Genomic DNA, 14,864 nt, shown 5'->3' with positions numbered 1-14,864 from the left:
GTTATTTAAGTCTTACTGTTGTTTTCAGTCCTTTGAAGCTTTATGAGGAAAACTGTATGAATATACACATGTTCATACAGACATACCTTCTTATTGCCTATACTGTTAAAAACAAAATTTGACTAAGTTTGATGATCTAACTGGCTTCATTCAATGATTCATGAATCCTATTTAGCAAATAGAAAGGACCTCCAAGAGCTATACAAAATGGAAGGCTTTTATAGGCAGAAGAGGGAAAAGAGTGGATTGTTTCAGGCACAGTTAATTTCCTTTAGGAGACAAAAATGGATCCACCAGGTAAATTACCTCACTAGAACTGATCAGGACATTCCAGACTGACTGGTTAAGATTACATCTTTGTGGTGGGGCGGGTGCGGGGGGGTGGCACCTGAGTAGCTCAGTCAGTTAAGTGTCTGATTCTTAGTTTCAGGTCAGGCCATGATCTCCAGGTTGTGAGATCAAGCCCCACATTGGGCTCTGCACTCAGTGGGGAGTCTGCTTGAGATTCTCTCTCTCCCTCTCTCCCTCTGCCCTTCCTTCCACTAGAACACACTTGCTCTCTCTTTCTAAAATAAATTAAAAAATCTAAAAACAAACAAAAATACTACATCCTGGGAGGGGCTGAAACTTCATTTAGGTAAGGTATTATTAACTCTTTTTGGCTTGCTGATGTGGGGTTTAGCACAAGTGTTTCCATTTTGGAATCCTAATGTTTCTTTTTTAACACACACAAAGTTATTGAGTACAGGTAGTGTTTGTGATCATAGATGCTTTTCAGAGAGCATAATACCAGTCTGTAGGATCTGGAGAAGAAACAGAACTGATGCTCCCATCTTCTCTCCCAGAGTAAAGAACTTTGACATCTGTAGGCCCTTGGGTGTTTTAGATTGCCCTGGAGCAGTCACAAAGTTAATCCAGTTAATTCCAGTAATTAATCTTATTACAGGGAACTAGAGGGATTCTGTGTGCCACCATCATGACTTCATGTTGAAAAGCCAGGGTTTTTATTCTACATCCACATCATTCCATCAAGAAATGGTTATTATGTATGAGTATTAGCCTACTTAAAATAGAAAAGACTTCTATATATAATAGCAAAGAAAGAACATAAAGGGGAAAACTGATAGATTTTGCTATAAAAAAGGGAACATATTTACAAGTTAAAAAAACCATAAATTAAACTAAAAGGCAAAAAAAAAAAAAGGAAGGTATTTGCAAACCATATGACAAAGGATTAGAGCTAATGTTTTTAATACATGGAGCGTTCTTTCCAACCTCTATAAATAAAATTTTTTCCCTTTTGGAGATAATCTAGAGGCATTCAAATGGTCCAGCATTTGACATACCCCATTAGCTATTTTACAATACAGCGTCCAACAAAACTAGGCTGCCCTGAACCCCTGGCATTAGAATTGTTTACCGTTATAGCAAGAAAGTGGGACAGTACTAAATCCACCTGTGGCATGTGCCTAGGTCAACTTCAAGGGGTTTGTACCTTGAGAGCCAAAGTTCTTATGAGACTGTTTAAAACAAAAAAACAGGTCATCCAAGCCCCTGGTGCTTCCATGGTTGCAAAACGTGTCCATGATAGGATCAAGAGTACTTTTCTTATTGAGGGGCAGAAAATAATTGTGAAAGTGCTGAAGGCGCAAGTACGGAATCAGAAAGCTAGATTTAAAAATGGATCTTTTCTAAATATTTTTTAAAATATTTTATTTATTTGAGAACAAGCAGAGGGAGAGGGAGAAGCAGACTTCCCACTGAGCAGGGAGCTTGATATGGGGCTTGATCCCAGGACCCTGGGATCATGACCTGAGCCAAATGCAGATGCCTAACCAACCAAGCCACCCAGGCACCCCAAAAATGGACCTTTTTTAAATAATAAAAAAAAATCAGAAAACTCCTACAAAAATTAAGTTTCTTCCTTTATTATATCATGGAAAATGAATGGGCATATTTTCAACAAATTTGGAGAGATTTGGAGTGATTTGACTTAAAATACAGCTCCTGTATCGTACAAGGAATCCATTTGGGGAGAAACCAAGGAAGTTGGGCAGTCCTACTTTACAGCACCTGAACTGGTTTAAAGCAAGGCCTTAGGAGTGCCTATTGGGTCAGACATACTAGCGAAAGTATTACCAGTATAAAGGCTAGCTAAGACATCAAGTGTCGTGAGATCTAAAAGAAGCAACCCATGTAAAGGGCTGAACTCAATGCCTGGCACACTCATTTATTTTTTTACTCCAAAAATCTTTATTGAGTGACTGCTGTGTACCAGGCACCCTGTTTGGTGCTGGGGATAAGGCAATAAACAAGGCAATAAATAAGATGACAGCTATCTTTACCCTTTTGGTAAAGGGTGACTGACACATAGTAAAAAATCATAAAACAAAGCTAACATTATAATATAACACAACACACACAAAATTTAAAAACCAAGATATCTTTTTTCACCTGGTAGATTGACAAAGGTCCTCTGATAAAGGTAAACCTAGAGGTGCGGCCCAAGGGTGTGGAAAAATAGGCCCTTTTTTTTTTTTTTAAAAGATTTTATTTATTTATTTGACATAGAGAGATCACAGTAGGCAGAGAGGCAGGCAGAGAGAGAGAGGAGGAAGCAGGCTCCCCGCTGAGCAGAGAGCCCGATGCGGGACTCGATCCCAGGACCCTGAGATCATGACCTGAGCCGAAGGCAGCGGCTTAACCCACTGAGCCACCCAGGCGCCCCAGGGCCCTTTAATCTCTCTCTGAGGGCTGTATGAATTGGTGCCCTCAGGAGAGCAGCTGACAGTACATATCAAAAGCCTTTACTCCTTCAATTCCACTTCTCTTGATTTATTATCATAAGGAAATATTTATGGATTATCCAACAATTTCTACATAAAAGGAAAGTTAAGAGGTTCAGAGGCTGAGCGGTAGGTTTGCAGGCTGGGTCATCATCTGCTAGCTGTGACCCTCAGGTTAATTCGTGACTATCCGTCACTGTGCCATCTTGGGCAAATTTTTTATAACTTTCAAGCAACATGTTCCTCATCTGTAAAATGGTGATAATGATAGGATTTACCACTGTTGGGTCTGTTATCAAAGGAACGAGACTGAGACAAAGTGAAAGTTATGCAAAGCCTTATTCTACACCAAGCATTAAAAGTTAGACTGATCGGCCAGGGGAACAAGGCTGAGACAAAGTGAAAGTTATGTAAAGCTTTATTCTTTGCCAAACATTAGAAGTCAGACTGACCGGCCAAGGCCGCCTCCGAAGAGAGCAACCCCGCTTTGGTCTTACAGGCTAGTTTTATAGGGCACAACCGCAGACCTCTATGTATGTCGCTTTGGCTGATTGGATGTCTCCTGCCTGTGTGTTTTAGTAACGGTTACCCGGACCGATACTAGTAACTGCTGAGGCATTTATTAAACAACAAAATGGCTACCTAGGCAACGTGGGGTCGCTATGGCTAAGTAGGCCCAGGCAGGCCCTAGGGGTTTAACAGGTTTTAACGTGGAATCGGCCCCAACACCACACAGGGCACTGTGGGGAGTCAATGAGAAAATGCACATGCAACACTTAGCATAGCGCCTGATACATGGTAAGCCTTCAATCTACTTCAGCAGAAGAGAGAGAGAAAAAAGAAGTATATGCTCAGTGCAGCATTATTTACAATGGTAAAAGGTAAAATAGAAACCACCTCTGAGGGACACCTGGGTGGCTCAATTGGTTAAGCTTCTGTCTTTGGCTCAGGTCATGATCCTGGGGTCCTGGGATCAAGTCCTGCATCGGGTACCTTGCTCGGCGGGGAGCCTGCTTCTCCTTCTGCCTCTGCTGCTCCCCTTGCTTGTGCACCATCCCTGACAAATAAGTTAATAAAATCTCAAAAAAAAAATTTTACCTAAGTGATTAAAATATAAGCAGAGAAGACATACTATACAAATATTGAAAACCAAAATTGAGAGGGAGACAAACTGTAAAAGATTCTTAATCCTGGGAAACAAACTGAGCGTTTCTAGAGGGGATGGGGTGGAGGGATGGGGTAACTGGGTGATGGACATTAGGGAGGGTATAGGTTGTAATGAGCACTGGGTATTATATAAGGCAGATGAATCACAGACCTGTAACTCTGAAACAAAGAATACATTATATGTTAATTAAATGAATTTAAATTTAAAAAATGCAGATTAAAAAAAGAAAAAAAAAGAAAACCAAAATTGAAAAGCAGATGAATAATTGTATGACACTGGAAAATGATCACAATATGTTGGGAGAAAAAAAGTTGGTTATAAATAGTACATTCAATAACAATTCCAATTTCGGAAAAAATGTAGAAAGACAATACTATGTATTTTCCACGATGAACTTGCATCATTTTATAATTTAAACAAGCCCAACATATTTATAGCAGACGTATATAAGATTTTGGATGCCCAGCATCATCCCACTTCTTATAATATCCGAGCTTTCTTGTGGGAAGGAGGGTCCTTCCGTGAGGAATCCTGACAGGAGGGCAAGATTTAGCTCACCCACCTCACACCCACCTGGCACTTACGGAAGCCAGGAGGACTTTGACCTAGGATGGCGTGTGACAAGAATGGGAGATCTTTTGGAGGATAGTCTTAGTGTGGTGGTAGCACTGCCAGTGTGGAAGGGGCTGGGCTGGGCCTTCTTTGACCCCTGCCCCTTTCCCAAGCCAGGAATTCCTCCTCTTAGTGTGTTCATGAGCCCCTATTAGTCTTTCAATAAATCTCTTTTTTGCTTACATTAGCCAGAATATGTTTCTGTTGCTTTCAACCAAGAACTCTTACTTATACATTGTTTTTCATAACTGGAAAGTGAACCAAGCAAGCTGCACTTAATGCAAAGGGCTGTTCTTTACAGGAATAGTCTAAACACAGATGAGTTTGACTGGGTTAAGAGGAAATGCTAAATGACCTGGCTCTGGTCACAGGATGCCAAATATCTGGTTGGAAACTGGAAAAACTAATTTAAAAATTTACATGTTCCCAAATATCCAATTATTTGACATGTGACAGCAGATGATTATTATTCACTGATCTTTGTGATTTGCACTGACTTAAAATTTAGAACACTATGAATGAATGAAATGTTTAACTTCGCTAAACAAACACCTTAGACATACTGATAATAAATCACATAGATGAACGGAAACAAAACTTATGCCCTGTATGTTGATTGCATTATGAAACCGTAGACCTTTTAGCTAATACACTTTTAAAAGCTGACCCCAGGAGAATGCTATGAATTACAGCTCTGTTGTTATACTTTAACAATAACAAACATCTGCATATGTTCATTTACATTTAATTTTGGTAGGATGACACCATCTGTTTTCAAAAGTTTCCCTTATGTCATCTGCTATTAAAATGATTGCTGCCCTTGGCATGAGTAAGTTTGCTAGGTCTTAGTCACACATCCTCAGTCCTCATCTTTACATTTTGGGAGTGTTTGTTTCCAAAATCCTTTGACTTGCCTCAATTATTTAGTCCGTTTCTCTATCTCTTGTGGAGAAAATACCCTGCAACTGTGAGTCAGACCCAAGATTTGGACAAGTTCTAACACCTAGACAATATGGCCCATTAACAGAGAACAATTACCTAGCTTTCTGGGAACAATTACTCTAAACACAATTTTAGCTCAGTATGCAGTTTTTCATAATTTGTAATCAGTGTTGTTAAAGGCAGTAAGAAAAATTACATGTTACACTATTTTGCTTTAAATCAATACTCTCACATTTGAATATGCATATGAATTATTCTTTTTAAGATTTATTTATCTAGAAGAGAGAATGTGTGCCTGTGCAAGTGGGGGAGGGGCAAAGGAAGAGCATCCTCAAGCAAATTCCATGCTGAGTGCAGAGCCTGATGCAGGGCTCGATCTTGACCCATGAGATCATGACCTGAGCTGAAACCAAGAATCACATAAGCTTAGCTAACTGAGCCACCCAGGCACCTCAGTATGCATATGAATTATTGAGGGGTGTTGTTAAAATGATTCAGTGGGTATTCTGGTTATCTGTTGCACAGCAGATCATCCCAAACTTAGTGGTTTAAAACAGCCATTAAATGATTACTCATTTATTTTGCCCACAAAGCTGCAATTTGAGCAGGGCCTGGTAAGGATAGCTTGTCTCCATACCTGCTTAGATGGTTGGATTCTGAGGGTAACTTAATGGCTGGGAGCTGAAACCATCAGAGTCTGATGGTTGATGCTGGCTGTTGACTGAGATCCTAGATGGGGCTCTTGACCAGAAAGCTCATATGTATCCCTTCCAAATAGTGCTTGGCTTCCTTACAGCATGGTGGCTGGGTTTCACCAAGTGTCCCAACAAAGCAAGGTGAAAGTGCATGGCATTTTTATGACATCACCTCAGAAGTCACATAGTGTCACTTCAACCATAATCTACTGGTAGAGGCAGTTGTAAAGGTCTTCCCAAATTTTAGGGAGGAGACATTGTCCCCACCATTTGATGGGAGAAGGGTCAACTTCACAAAATGTGGAATGGAACATATTGTAGAGGCTATATTTGAAAAATATCTGTGTGGTGTGTCTGGTGGGGCCTGAGACTTTTCTAACTTCCAGGAAATATCAGAGCTGCTGACACAAGCCCGTGCTTCAAGTAGCAAGTGTCTAGACTGCTTCATGAAGCCAAATTTTATTATGTAGATTCTTTGGGTTGTTTTAGAAGTAGACAGAAAACACATACAAGCACACATGAATATTTTGGATATTCTTGAGAGATGACATACAATTTTTCCTTATTATTATTTTGTTTTCATCTTTTTTTCTTACAACATTCTTTTAGCCTAATCTCATTTACTCTTCTTTCTCCATACTACCCTTAAAGAAGGAAGAATTGCTTCATAAAACTTTGGTTAGGTAGATCTATCCCTCACATGTAGAATTTTGTACCAGATATTTCATAAAGGTGGTTGACATTATATTATAGTGTATTTTATTTAATATTTATAGAAATAAATATTTATTATTAAAAGTCACAATCTGTTTCTTAAGGGCAAAATTTGTGAGTTTTAAAGCTAATTAGTTTCATACAAGAAGAAACAGATGTTGGCAAACATGAGGAGAAAGGGGAACTCTCTTACACTGTTGGTGGGAATGCAAACTAATGGGGCCACTGTGGAAAGCAGTATGGTTCCTCAAAAGTTTAAAAGTAGAACCACCCCATGATATAGCAATTGCACCATAGGTATTTATCCAAAGGATACAAAAATACTGATTTGAAGGGGCACATGCACCCCGATATTTATAGCAACATTACCAACTATAGCCAAATTATGGGAAGAGTCCAAATGTCCATTGACTGATGAATGGATAAAGAACATGCAGTACACACACACACACACACAAAGGGGTATTACTCAACCATCAAAAATAATGAAATCTTGCCATTTGCAATGATGTGGATGGAACTAGAATGTATTACACTAAGTGAAATAAGTCAGTCAGAGAAAGAAAAATACCATATGATTTTATTCAAGTAAAATATGTGAACTTTTTAAAAACAAACAAACAAACAAACAAACTGATGACTATATGGGAAGAGAAAAAAAGAGAGAAGTAAACCATAAGAGATTCTTAATGATAGAGAACAAACTAAGGGTTGATGGCAGGAGGCGGGTAGGTGATGGGCTGAATGGGTGATGAGTATTAAGGAGGGCTCTTGTTGTGGTGAGCACTGAGTGTTGTATATAAGTGATGAATCACAAAATTCTATTCCTGAAGCCAATATTACACTATATTTTAACTAACTAGAATTTAAGTAAAATCTTGAAAACAACACTAGTTAATTTTAAATTAATTTATCTTTAAGACATCAATTTTTTAAATCCTGGGAAAATAATTTAATGTAGTCTCAAGGTCATATAGATCCATGAACCCTCCTATGAAATGATAAGATAACTTTATGGGATGCCTCTCTTACGGAATCACTGAAGTGCATTCATTGAGCCAGTGATTATTGAGAACAAGTGCAGGTGCAAGAGATACAAGAGGAACAATGTTCCTGCTCCTATGAAGCTTACTTTCTGGAGGGGATGGTTGGGAGGAGAAAACTATAAACATGTAAATAAATAAGTCATCACTTCCAAAAGTGTGGTCTATGGACTTTTGAGAATCACTAAGACTTTTTCAGGTGTCTGCAAGATCAATATTACACATGGGTGAAATATCCATCCAAAGTATAAATCAACAGTGCATTTTTTTAAAAGATTTTGTTTATTTATTTGACAGAGGGAGACACAGTGAGAGAGGGAACACAAGCAGGAGGAAGTGGGAGAGGGAGAAGCAGGTTTCCCGCCGAGCAGGGAGCCTGATGAGGGGCTTGACCCCAGGACCCTGGGATCATGACCTGAGCTGAAGGCAGATGCTTAACAACTGAGCCACCCAGGCGCCCCTGAAAAATGGATTTTAACATAACAGAGGTCAAAGAGCTCATTGATATGGTTTCAGATTCCACACTGCAGCTAACCTTTCAAAAACTAATACTTGTCAAGTTTTGGTGTAGTATCAAAGAAGAACATCCAGTTATCTGAAAATGCTGTGTCTACCTTTTCCAACGACACTCTTATGAAGCCAGATTAGCTTCCTAAACTTAAACCAAAACAAGATGCTGCAATAAATTGAATGCAGAAGCACTTAGGAGAATTGAGCTTTCTGTTAAACCAGGTTTTAAAGAGACCTGCCAATATGTAAAGCAATACCACTCTTCTTGTTTAATTTTTTTGTCTGGAAAAGATATTTGTTTTTGTATCAAATATGCTATTTGTGTTTGCATATAATGAATGAGTTTTATTGATGTCTAAAATCAACTGACTAATACTCCAAAGTTTTCTCATTTTTAATTTTGAACATGATATATATGGATAGTTGTAAACCATGTCAGGGAAAGCTTTTAGAAATCCTCAGTAGGGCAAACATTCCCCATGGGGTGTTAACCTTCACACTTCCAAGTTGTATCGCCTGTCCTCTTGTGCGGCCATTTGGGATGTTAGAACCCAATACTCTGCCATGTGGCCTCATCTGAGTCAAGAAGGAGCAGGAACAGGTGGAAACTCTGGGCATGTGGTTTGCCTGTTCACGTAGTGGCAGCAAGAGAGAGCCTTGCTGTCCTAGGCTGCAGGACTATGTTGGCCCTGATGGTGAAACTACACACTGAGGTAGAACAGGAAGCTGAGGGTCTGACAGGTGGCTGGAGCCAAGGGAGCTGGGAAGGCATATATTGGTATGTCTGATACAAGTATATCTTGGTCATCTTTTCACGGCAGTATATATAGGCCTACTCGTTCTTCAAAACAGACATATGGCTTTATATTATAAGGATATAACTTTTTAAACCAGTTCCCATCGTCAGGCATTTGGGTTGTTTCCAACTTTTGATTTATAAATGTTGCTGAAATGACCAGCTGATGAAATAAACATTGAAAAAAATGAACAAGATAATTGCAGTAGTGATTAGTGCTTTGTAAACAGTCACCAGCATATAAGCCTTGTAGGAGTAAGGATTTTTTAAAAGATTTTATTTATTTGAGTGTGTGTGTGTGTGTGAGCATGGCTGGGGGGAGGAGCAGGGGGCAGGAGAGGGAGAGAGAGTCTCAAGCAGAGCCTGAGCTGAGTGCGAGCCTTACATGGGGCTTGATCCCATGACCCTGAGATCATGACCTGAGCTGAAATGAAGAGTTGGACACGTAACTGACTGAGCCACCCAGGAACTCCAAGAGTAGGGATTTTAGCGTGTCTTTTTCACCACTCTATCCCCAGCAGTTAGAATAGGGCCTGTCATAGGTGCTCAAGAAGTATTTGTGAAAAGTTTGGAACAATGTATGATAATGATTGGGAGCAGCCCTCAGGAAACATCTGCATTTAAGCTGGGACCTGAGTGAGGGGAGAGAGCCAGCCTTGGGAGGGGTAGGGTTTCCAGGGGTTTTCAGGCAGAGGGAAGAAGCTGTATGAAGGGCTGAGATATGGAAACCTCTTGGCATATTTGAAAAACAGAAAGGTTCATGTGCGGGAGGGTTGTGAGCAAGGGGAGAGTGTCAGAGATGAGGTTGGAGAAGAGGGCCATATGCTTAAAAATGGTTAAAATGGAAAGTTTTATGTTAGGTATAATTTACCCCAATTCTAGATGTGTTCTCAATAAAAGTTTGTAGAGGGGCATGGCTGGTTGTCCCATCAGTACCCCTCCTTCTTCCTGACCGTATCTGCTTTCTCCTCTCTCCTTCCTAGCAGATTACGACTTAGTGTACCTTTCCACTCCCTCTCCTAACAGCTGGAAGCTCTAGGAGAAAATGACCCAGCCCCTCCTTTGGTGATAAGGCAGAGCAGTTCCTAAAATGCAGCCAAAGACCCTGGGGTTTCTGAGACCCTTTTCAGGGGTCTGTGAGTTTCTCCCTTTTCTGGCTACATATCTGAATGAGGCTGGATTTTTTTTTTTTAAATACTTACTTCAACAGATTCCAACAGATTGAATGAATGCAAAAGCATTTATGGGAATCCAGCTGTCTTAACACTAAGCCAAATAGTAGGGATTTGCAAAAATGGAAAGCAAGGCCACTGTTCTCATTCAGTGCTTTTGCTACGGCTAATAACAGAACTTCCACATGATCCAGCAATTCCTCTTCTGGATATAACACCCCCCAAAAATGAAATCAGTATCTTGAAGAGATATGTGCAATCCCCTGTTCACTGCAGCATTATTCACAAGAGCCAAGACATGGAAGCAACCTAAGTTTTTGTCAACGGATGAATTGATAAAGAAATTGTGGTATGTACATTCAATGGAAGATTCTCCAGCCTTAAAAAAAAAAGAAAAAGGAAACTTTGCCATTTGTGACAACATGGATGAACCTGGAGCACATTATGCCAAGCGAAATAAGTCAGACACGGAAAGAAAAAAACCATGATCTCACTTCTATGCTGACTCTTTAAAAAAGTCAAATACATAGAAACAGAGAGTAGAAAGGTGGTTTCCAGGGGGGAAATGGGGAGATGTTGGCCAAAGAGTACAAAGTTGCAGTTATGTAGAATGAGTAAGTCTAGATCTAACATACAACAGTTGAAAATACTGTATTGAATATTGGAAATTTGTTGAGAAAACAGGTTTCAGGTGCTCTCATCGCACACACGGTAACTATGTGAGGACTAGCAATGAGTGTGATTGTAGTAAGCACTTACATGTATATCAGATCATCACGCTGTACACCTTAAATACACGCACTTTTTATTTTAAAAATGCTTTTGCTTTGGAAAATATAGCTATGTTAACTTATGTTAACATTCAGTGGGTTTATTGTTGTTTTTAAATTAATAATTATTTAGAAATTTTAGTAATAGATACAAACCATAATAATAAAAGCCCTTTGAAATCCTTAATTTTTAAGCACCTGAATTGGTCCCAAGATAAAAAATGTTTGAGAACCACTGGCCTGGAGTATTGTCATTCCCTTTGCTGGGGATTGGTGTGGGAAGGCTTCATGGACCCCAGAAATGTCCAGTGAGAACAGAGAAGTCTATTGGAAGCTTATGGGAAAAGTTTTTCTAGTCCTAGAAGTGAGCCCCCAGAAAGCCACTCTCTTCTTCCCCTGGATGTTGATGCGTCTGGATGTGATGCCTAGGTCTGCCGTGGCCACCTTCCTACCACCTTGAGGAGAAACACACCACCAAAGATGGCAGTGATGTTTCCAAATTTCATGATTACAGTAATTCAACAAACATCTTTCTACATAACATATCTTTGTTTGAGTATTATGGTGGAATTCTTAGAATTGGAGGTGCTGGATATCATTAAAATACACACATTTAAAATTTTAATACCGATTGTTGGTAAGTGGTCTTCCCCTGAGTTTTTACCAATAAAAATGTCTACCAATATTTATTTAACAAGAACTTATGTGAAGTTTACTATGTGCTAGGCAACTGTTCTAAGGTCTTTACAAATATTAACTAATAGTATATGCGAATGCATATTTCTCCATACTTCTGCTAAATTATTATTTATTCCTCCTTATCTGAGAAGCAGGAAATATCTCACAATTTCAAGTTGCATATCTTTGCAACTTGCAATTAGTATGGCTGAACATTTTAAAAAATGTTATCTTTAAATGGTCTATTTATGTCCTTGGTCCAATTTCCTTCTGGGTTTCATCTCTCTTTTTCTTATTAATTTCTAAGAGCTCTGTGTATATTAGGGATAATTGCCCTTCAATGTCATATGTGTGACATATAAAATTCAATAATCACTCATTCACAATTCCAACATCTAAGAAGCTCTTAAGTTTCTTGTCAATTTGGTGCAAACTCATTTGATAACAAAATGTGACCTCAGCTGACATAAGACTATTTCAGCTTTTGTATATTCCACTTAATGGAAACAGTGGTACATTTTTCCAAAGAAAAAAACTGATTCCAAGGCACAGGCCTAGACCTCACGGGTATTAGGGTATTTGTACTAGGTATTACCTTTTCTAAGTTTGGTAAAACTCAAAATTCCATGAAATAGTTGTCCCCAGGGATTTCAAGTAAAACGATGAGGCAGTTTATTTACACACATAACGTTTGAGAGTTTTTTAGTGCCTGGGAGGTCTTCCACTGGATAAGGTCTTCATGCTGTTGGATATAGGAGTTAAAATTCAAGACAAAGATCAGGGTTAGAGAAGGAGATTTTGGGTTTATCAGCTATGGAGGATGATTGCATTAGAATCATGAGAGCTACATGTTAGAAACCATGCTTTGCCAGAAAAGCAATGGGGGCATCTGTGTTTAAGGGTTGAATGAAGAAGCATGGAGAAGCAAGCAGGAATTGGACAGAGCAGAGGTGCGATCATTCTGGAATGTGACCAACAACGGGGACCATGCAAGACAGCGCAGTTGTCCTCACTTCAGAGTCTCAGTGGAGTTATTGTTGGGTTTCAGAGTGAACTTAGCCTTTTGGAGCCTGTGGGGTGGGGGAGATGGGGCAGGAAGGGCTCGTGGTTGCCTCTGTGTCCAGGCTCAGCGATGTGGCCTCAACACTCCTAACAACCCAGTATCGTTCCATCAGTCTTCTTAAGAAGGGTTACACAGGCTTCCTCTCCCATAAATGTTCTGTGAAAGGGTCTGCAGCATTTTCCCAGCCCCATTAGCTCCCTGTGGGCCCCATTCTCTGTGGCTCAGACCTTAACATGAGCGAGCTATTGCGATAGTGGCCGTGGGAAGATGTTGGTCCTTGACACTAATACTGGGCCAGAGAGACCAGAAGAAGGTTCCATTTCTTCCTGTTTTATCTTTCAGATAGGCCTTGTCATCAACCTTGGCAGGAGCAGTTAGAAAATACTTGCTGATGGGGTGCCACTTTCAAAGACAGGACAGCTGGAACCTTCTAACCTGCCCGCTGCACTTAAGTCTGTAAACCAGTTATGTCTTATGGAAGAAAATTCCGTTTTTCCTTTTCAGTTGAATGTTCTCAGCCTTCAAATGTGTGCCTTTTGTTCATTCTAATTCGCCTACATCTGCATAAAACAAAAGTTCATTTTCAGAGCAGTGTGGAGAGAGACTGTGCACAATTCCAGTTATTGTATAGAAAAGCTGTGTGCCTAACTTTTTATTCAGCGAGAAAATAATATATCCAAGATGTTAATGTGGGTGTTTTCTGTAGCTCATACTGGTGATGTCTTGTCTCTCTCTCTCAAGAAACAATGGGCATTTATTTGGGATTGCTTAGATTTAGTTACATTACTTTTTTTTTTCCCAAATGGCTCCCAACTGTTAAGTGGGTGAAAAAAATGAGTTAATTTCTTGAATATTTTAAATAGTTGTCATCTAATCTTACCTACAGTGGAAACATTTGAAAGTTTATAATGTTAACTTTATTTTATGAAGCTAATATGAAATGAGCAACACTAAATAAATATTTTGGTATAGAACATGACCCAATTCCAATCCTGAGCTAATTTTTACATACATTTTCTTTAAAAAGCACTTCTCTTCCAACACCACTGAATCGTACACCTAAAAATGATTAAAATGGTAAACTTTATGTGTGTTTTACAATTAAAAAAACTTCTAAATTTTTTAAAATTTGGAAGCATTTATTTAATAAGGAAGTACTTTCAATAAACGTTTACTTCCATTTGAGAGAGCTTGTGAATTTGTTTTTGTAGATATAGTCCGTGATTGTGAAGGCTTAATTTGAAATAAACCCTTCACATGTGAGATATTTATATATCTATTTATATTTGTATATATAATATATTTATTTGAACTCAGAGAATCATCTTAAAAATATGGAATGCTTCATGAATTTGCATGTAATCTCTGTGCAGGGGGTCGTGTTAATCTTCTGTGTATTGTTCCAACTTTTAGTGTATATGCTGCTGAAGCAGGCACCTGATGTTATATTCATAAGTCTAGAAAAAGTTACTTGGGATCAAAGAATGTTAGAGCAATAAGAGATGGAAGAGTCACCTTTGAGGTTTTCAAATGACAACTCATTGTTCTACAAATGAACAAGTTAAATTCTGTTAGGTCAGAATTCTGGTTCTGAGTGGTCAAGCCACTCAGAATACCAAGCTGAGCCCTGAAAAGTCAAACATGCTCTAGAAAACTTGTTTCAAAAAGCGGTAGTTCCCCCACCCCCAAATTAAAAATAAAACTAAAAAGCAGTCCCTGCCCCACCTTTCTTGTTTTCCACTCTCCAGAAGCAGCCACTTTCATTTTTTTCATCTCCAAATCCCTGCTTCTTGATAATTCAATTCATGGTTAAGCACTATCAGTTGTTACTGTGGAAGATGAGGCATGAACCCTCCTCATCACCACATACACACACACACACACACACACACACACGCACACCCTAACCCTCTTC

At 39.2% G+C, this 14,864-nt stretch overlaps 1 non-coding gene and 1 pseudogene across 1 annotated transcript; one reads left to right on the top strand and one right to left on the bottom strand.

Moving 5' to 3' along the window:
• Positions 1–1,248: 1,248 nt before the first annotated feature.
• LOC116593622 lies at positions 1,249–1,706 on the top strand (annotated as a pseudogene).
• Positions 1,707–14,277: 12,571 nt separating this feature from the next.
• LOC116594601 lies at positions 14,278–14,382 on the bottom strand. Its single transcript, XR_004287312.1, has one exon. It is a non-coding gene; the product is annotated as a U6 spliceosomal RNA (small nuclear RNA).
• Between the last annotated feature and the right edge of the window lie 482 nt (positions 14,383–14,864).

The sequence above is a fragment of the Mustela erminea genome, chromosome 6 (genome assembly GCF_009829155.1).
Source record: "Mustela erminea isolate mMusErm1 chromosome 6, mMusErm1.Pri, whole genome shotgun sequence".
NCBI classification, from domain to species: Eukaryota; Metazoa; Chordata; class Mammalia; order Carnivora; family Mustelidae; genus Mustela; species Mustela erminea.
Note: the sequence above shows the minus strand (reverse complement) of the source record. Positions and strands in the feature narration are given on the sequence as shown.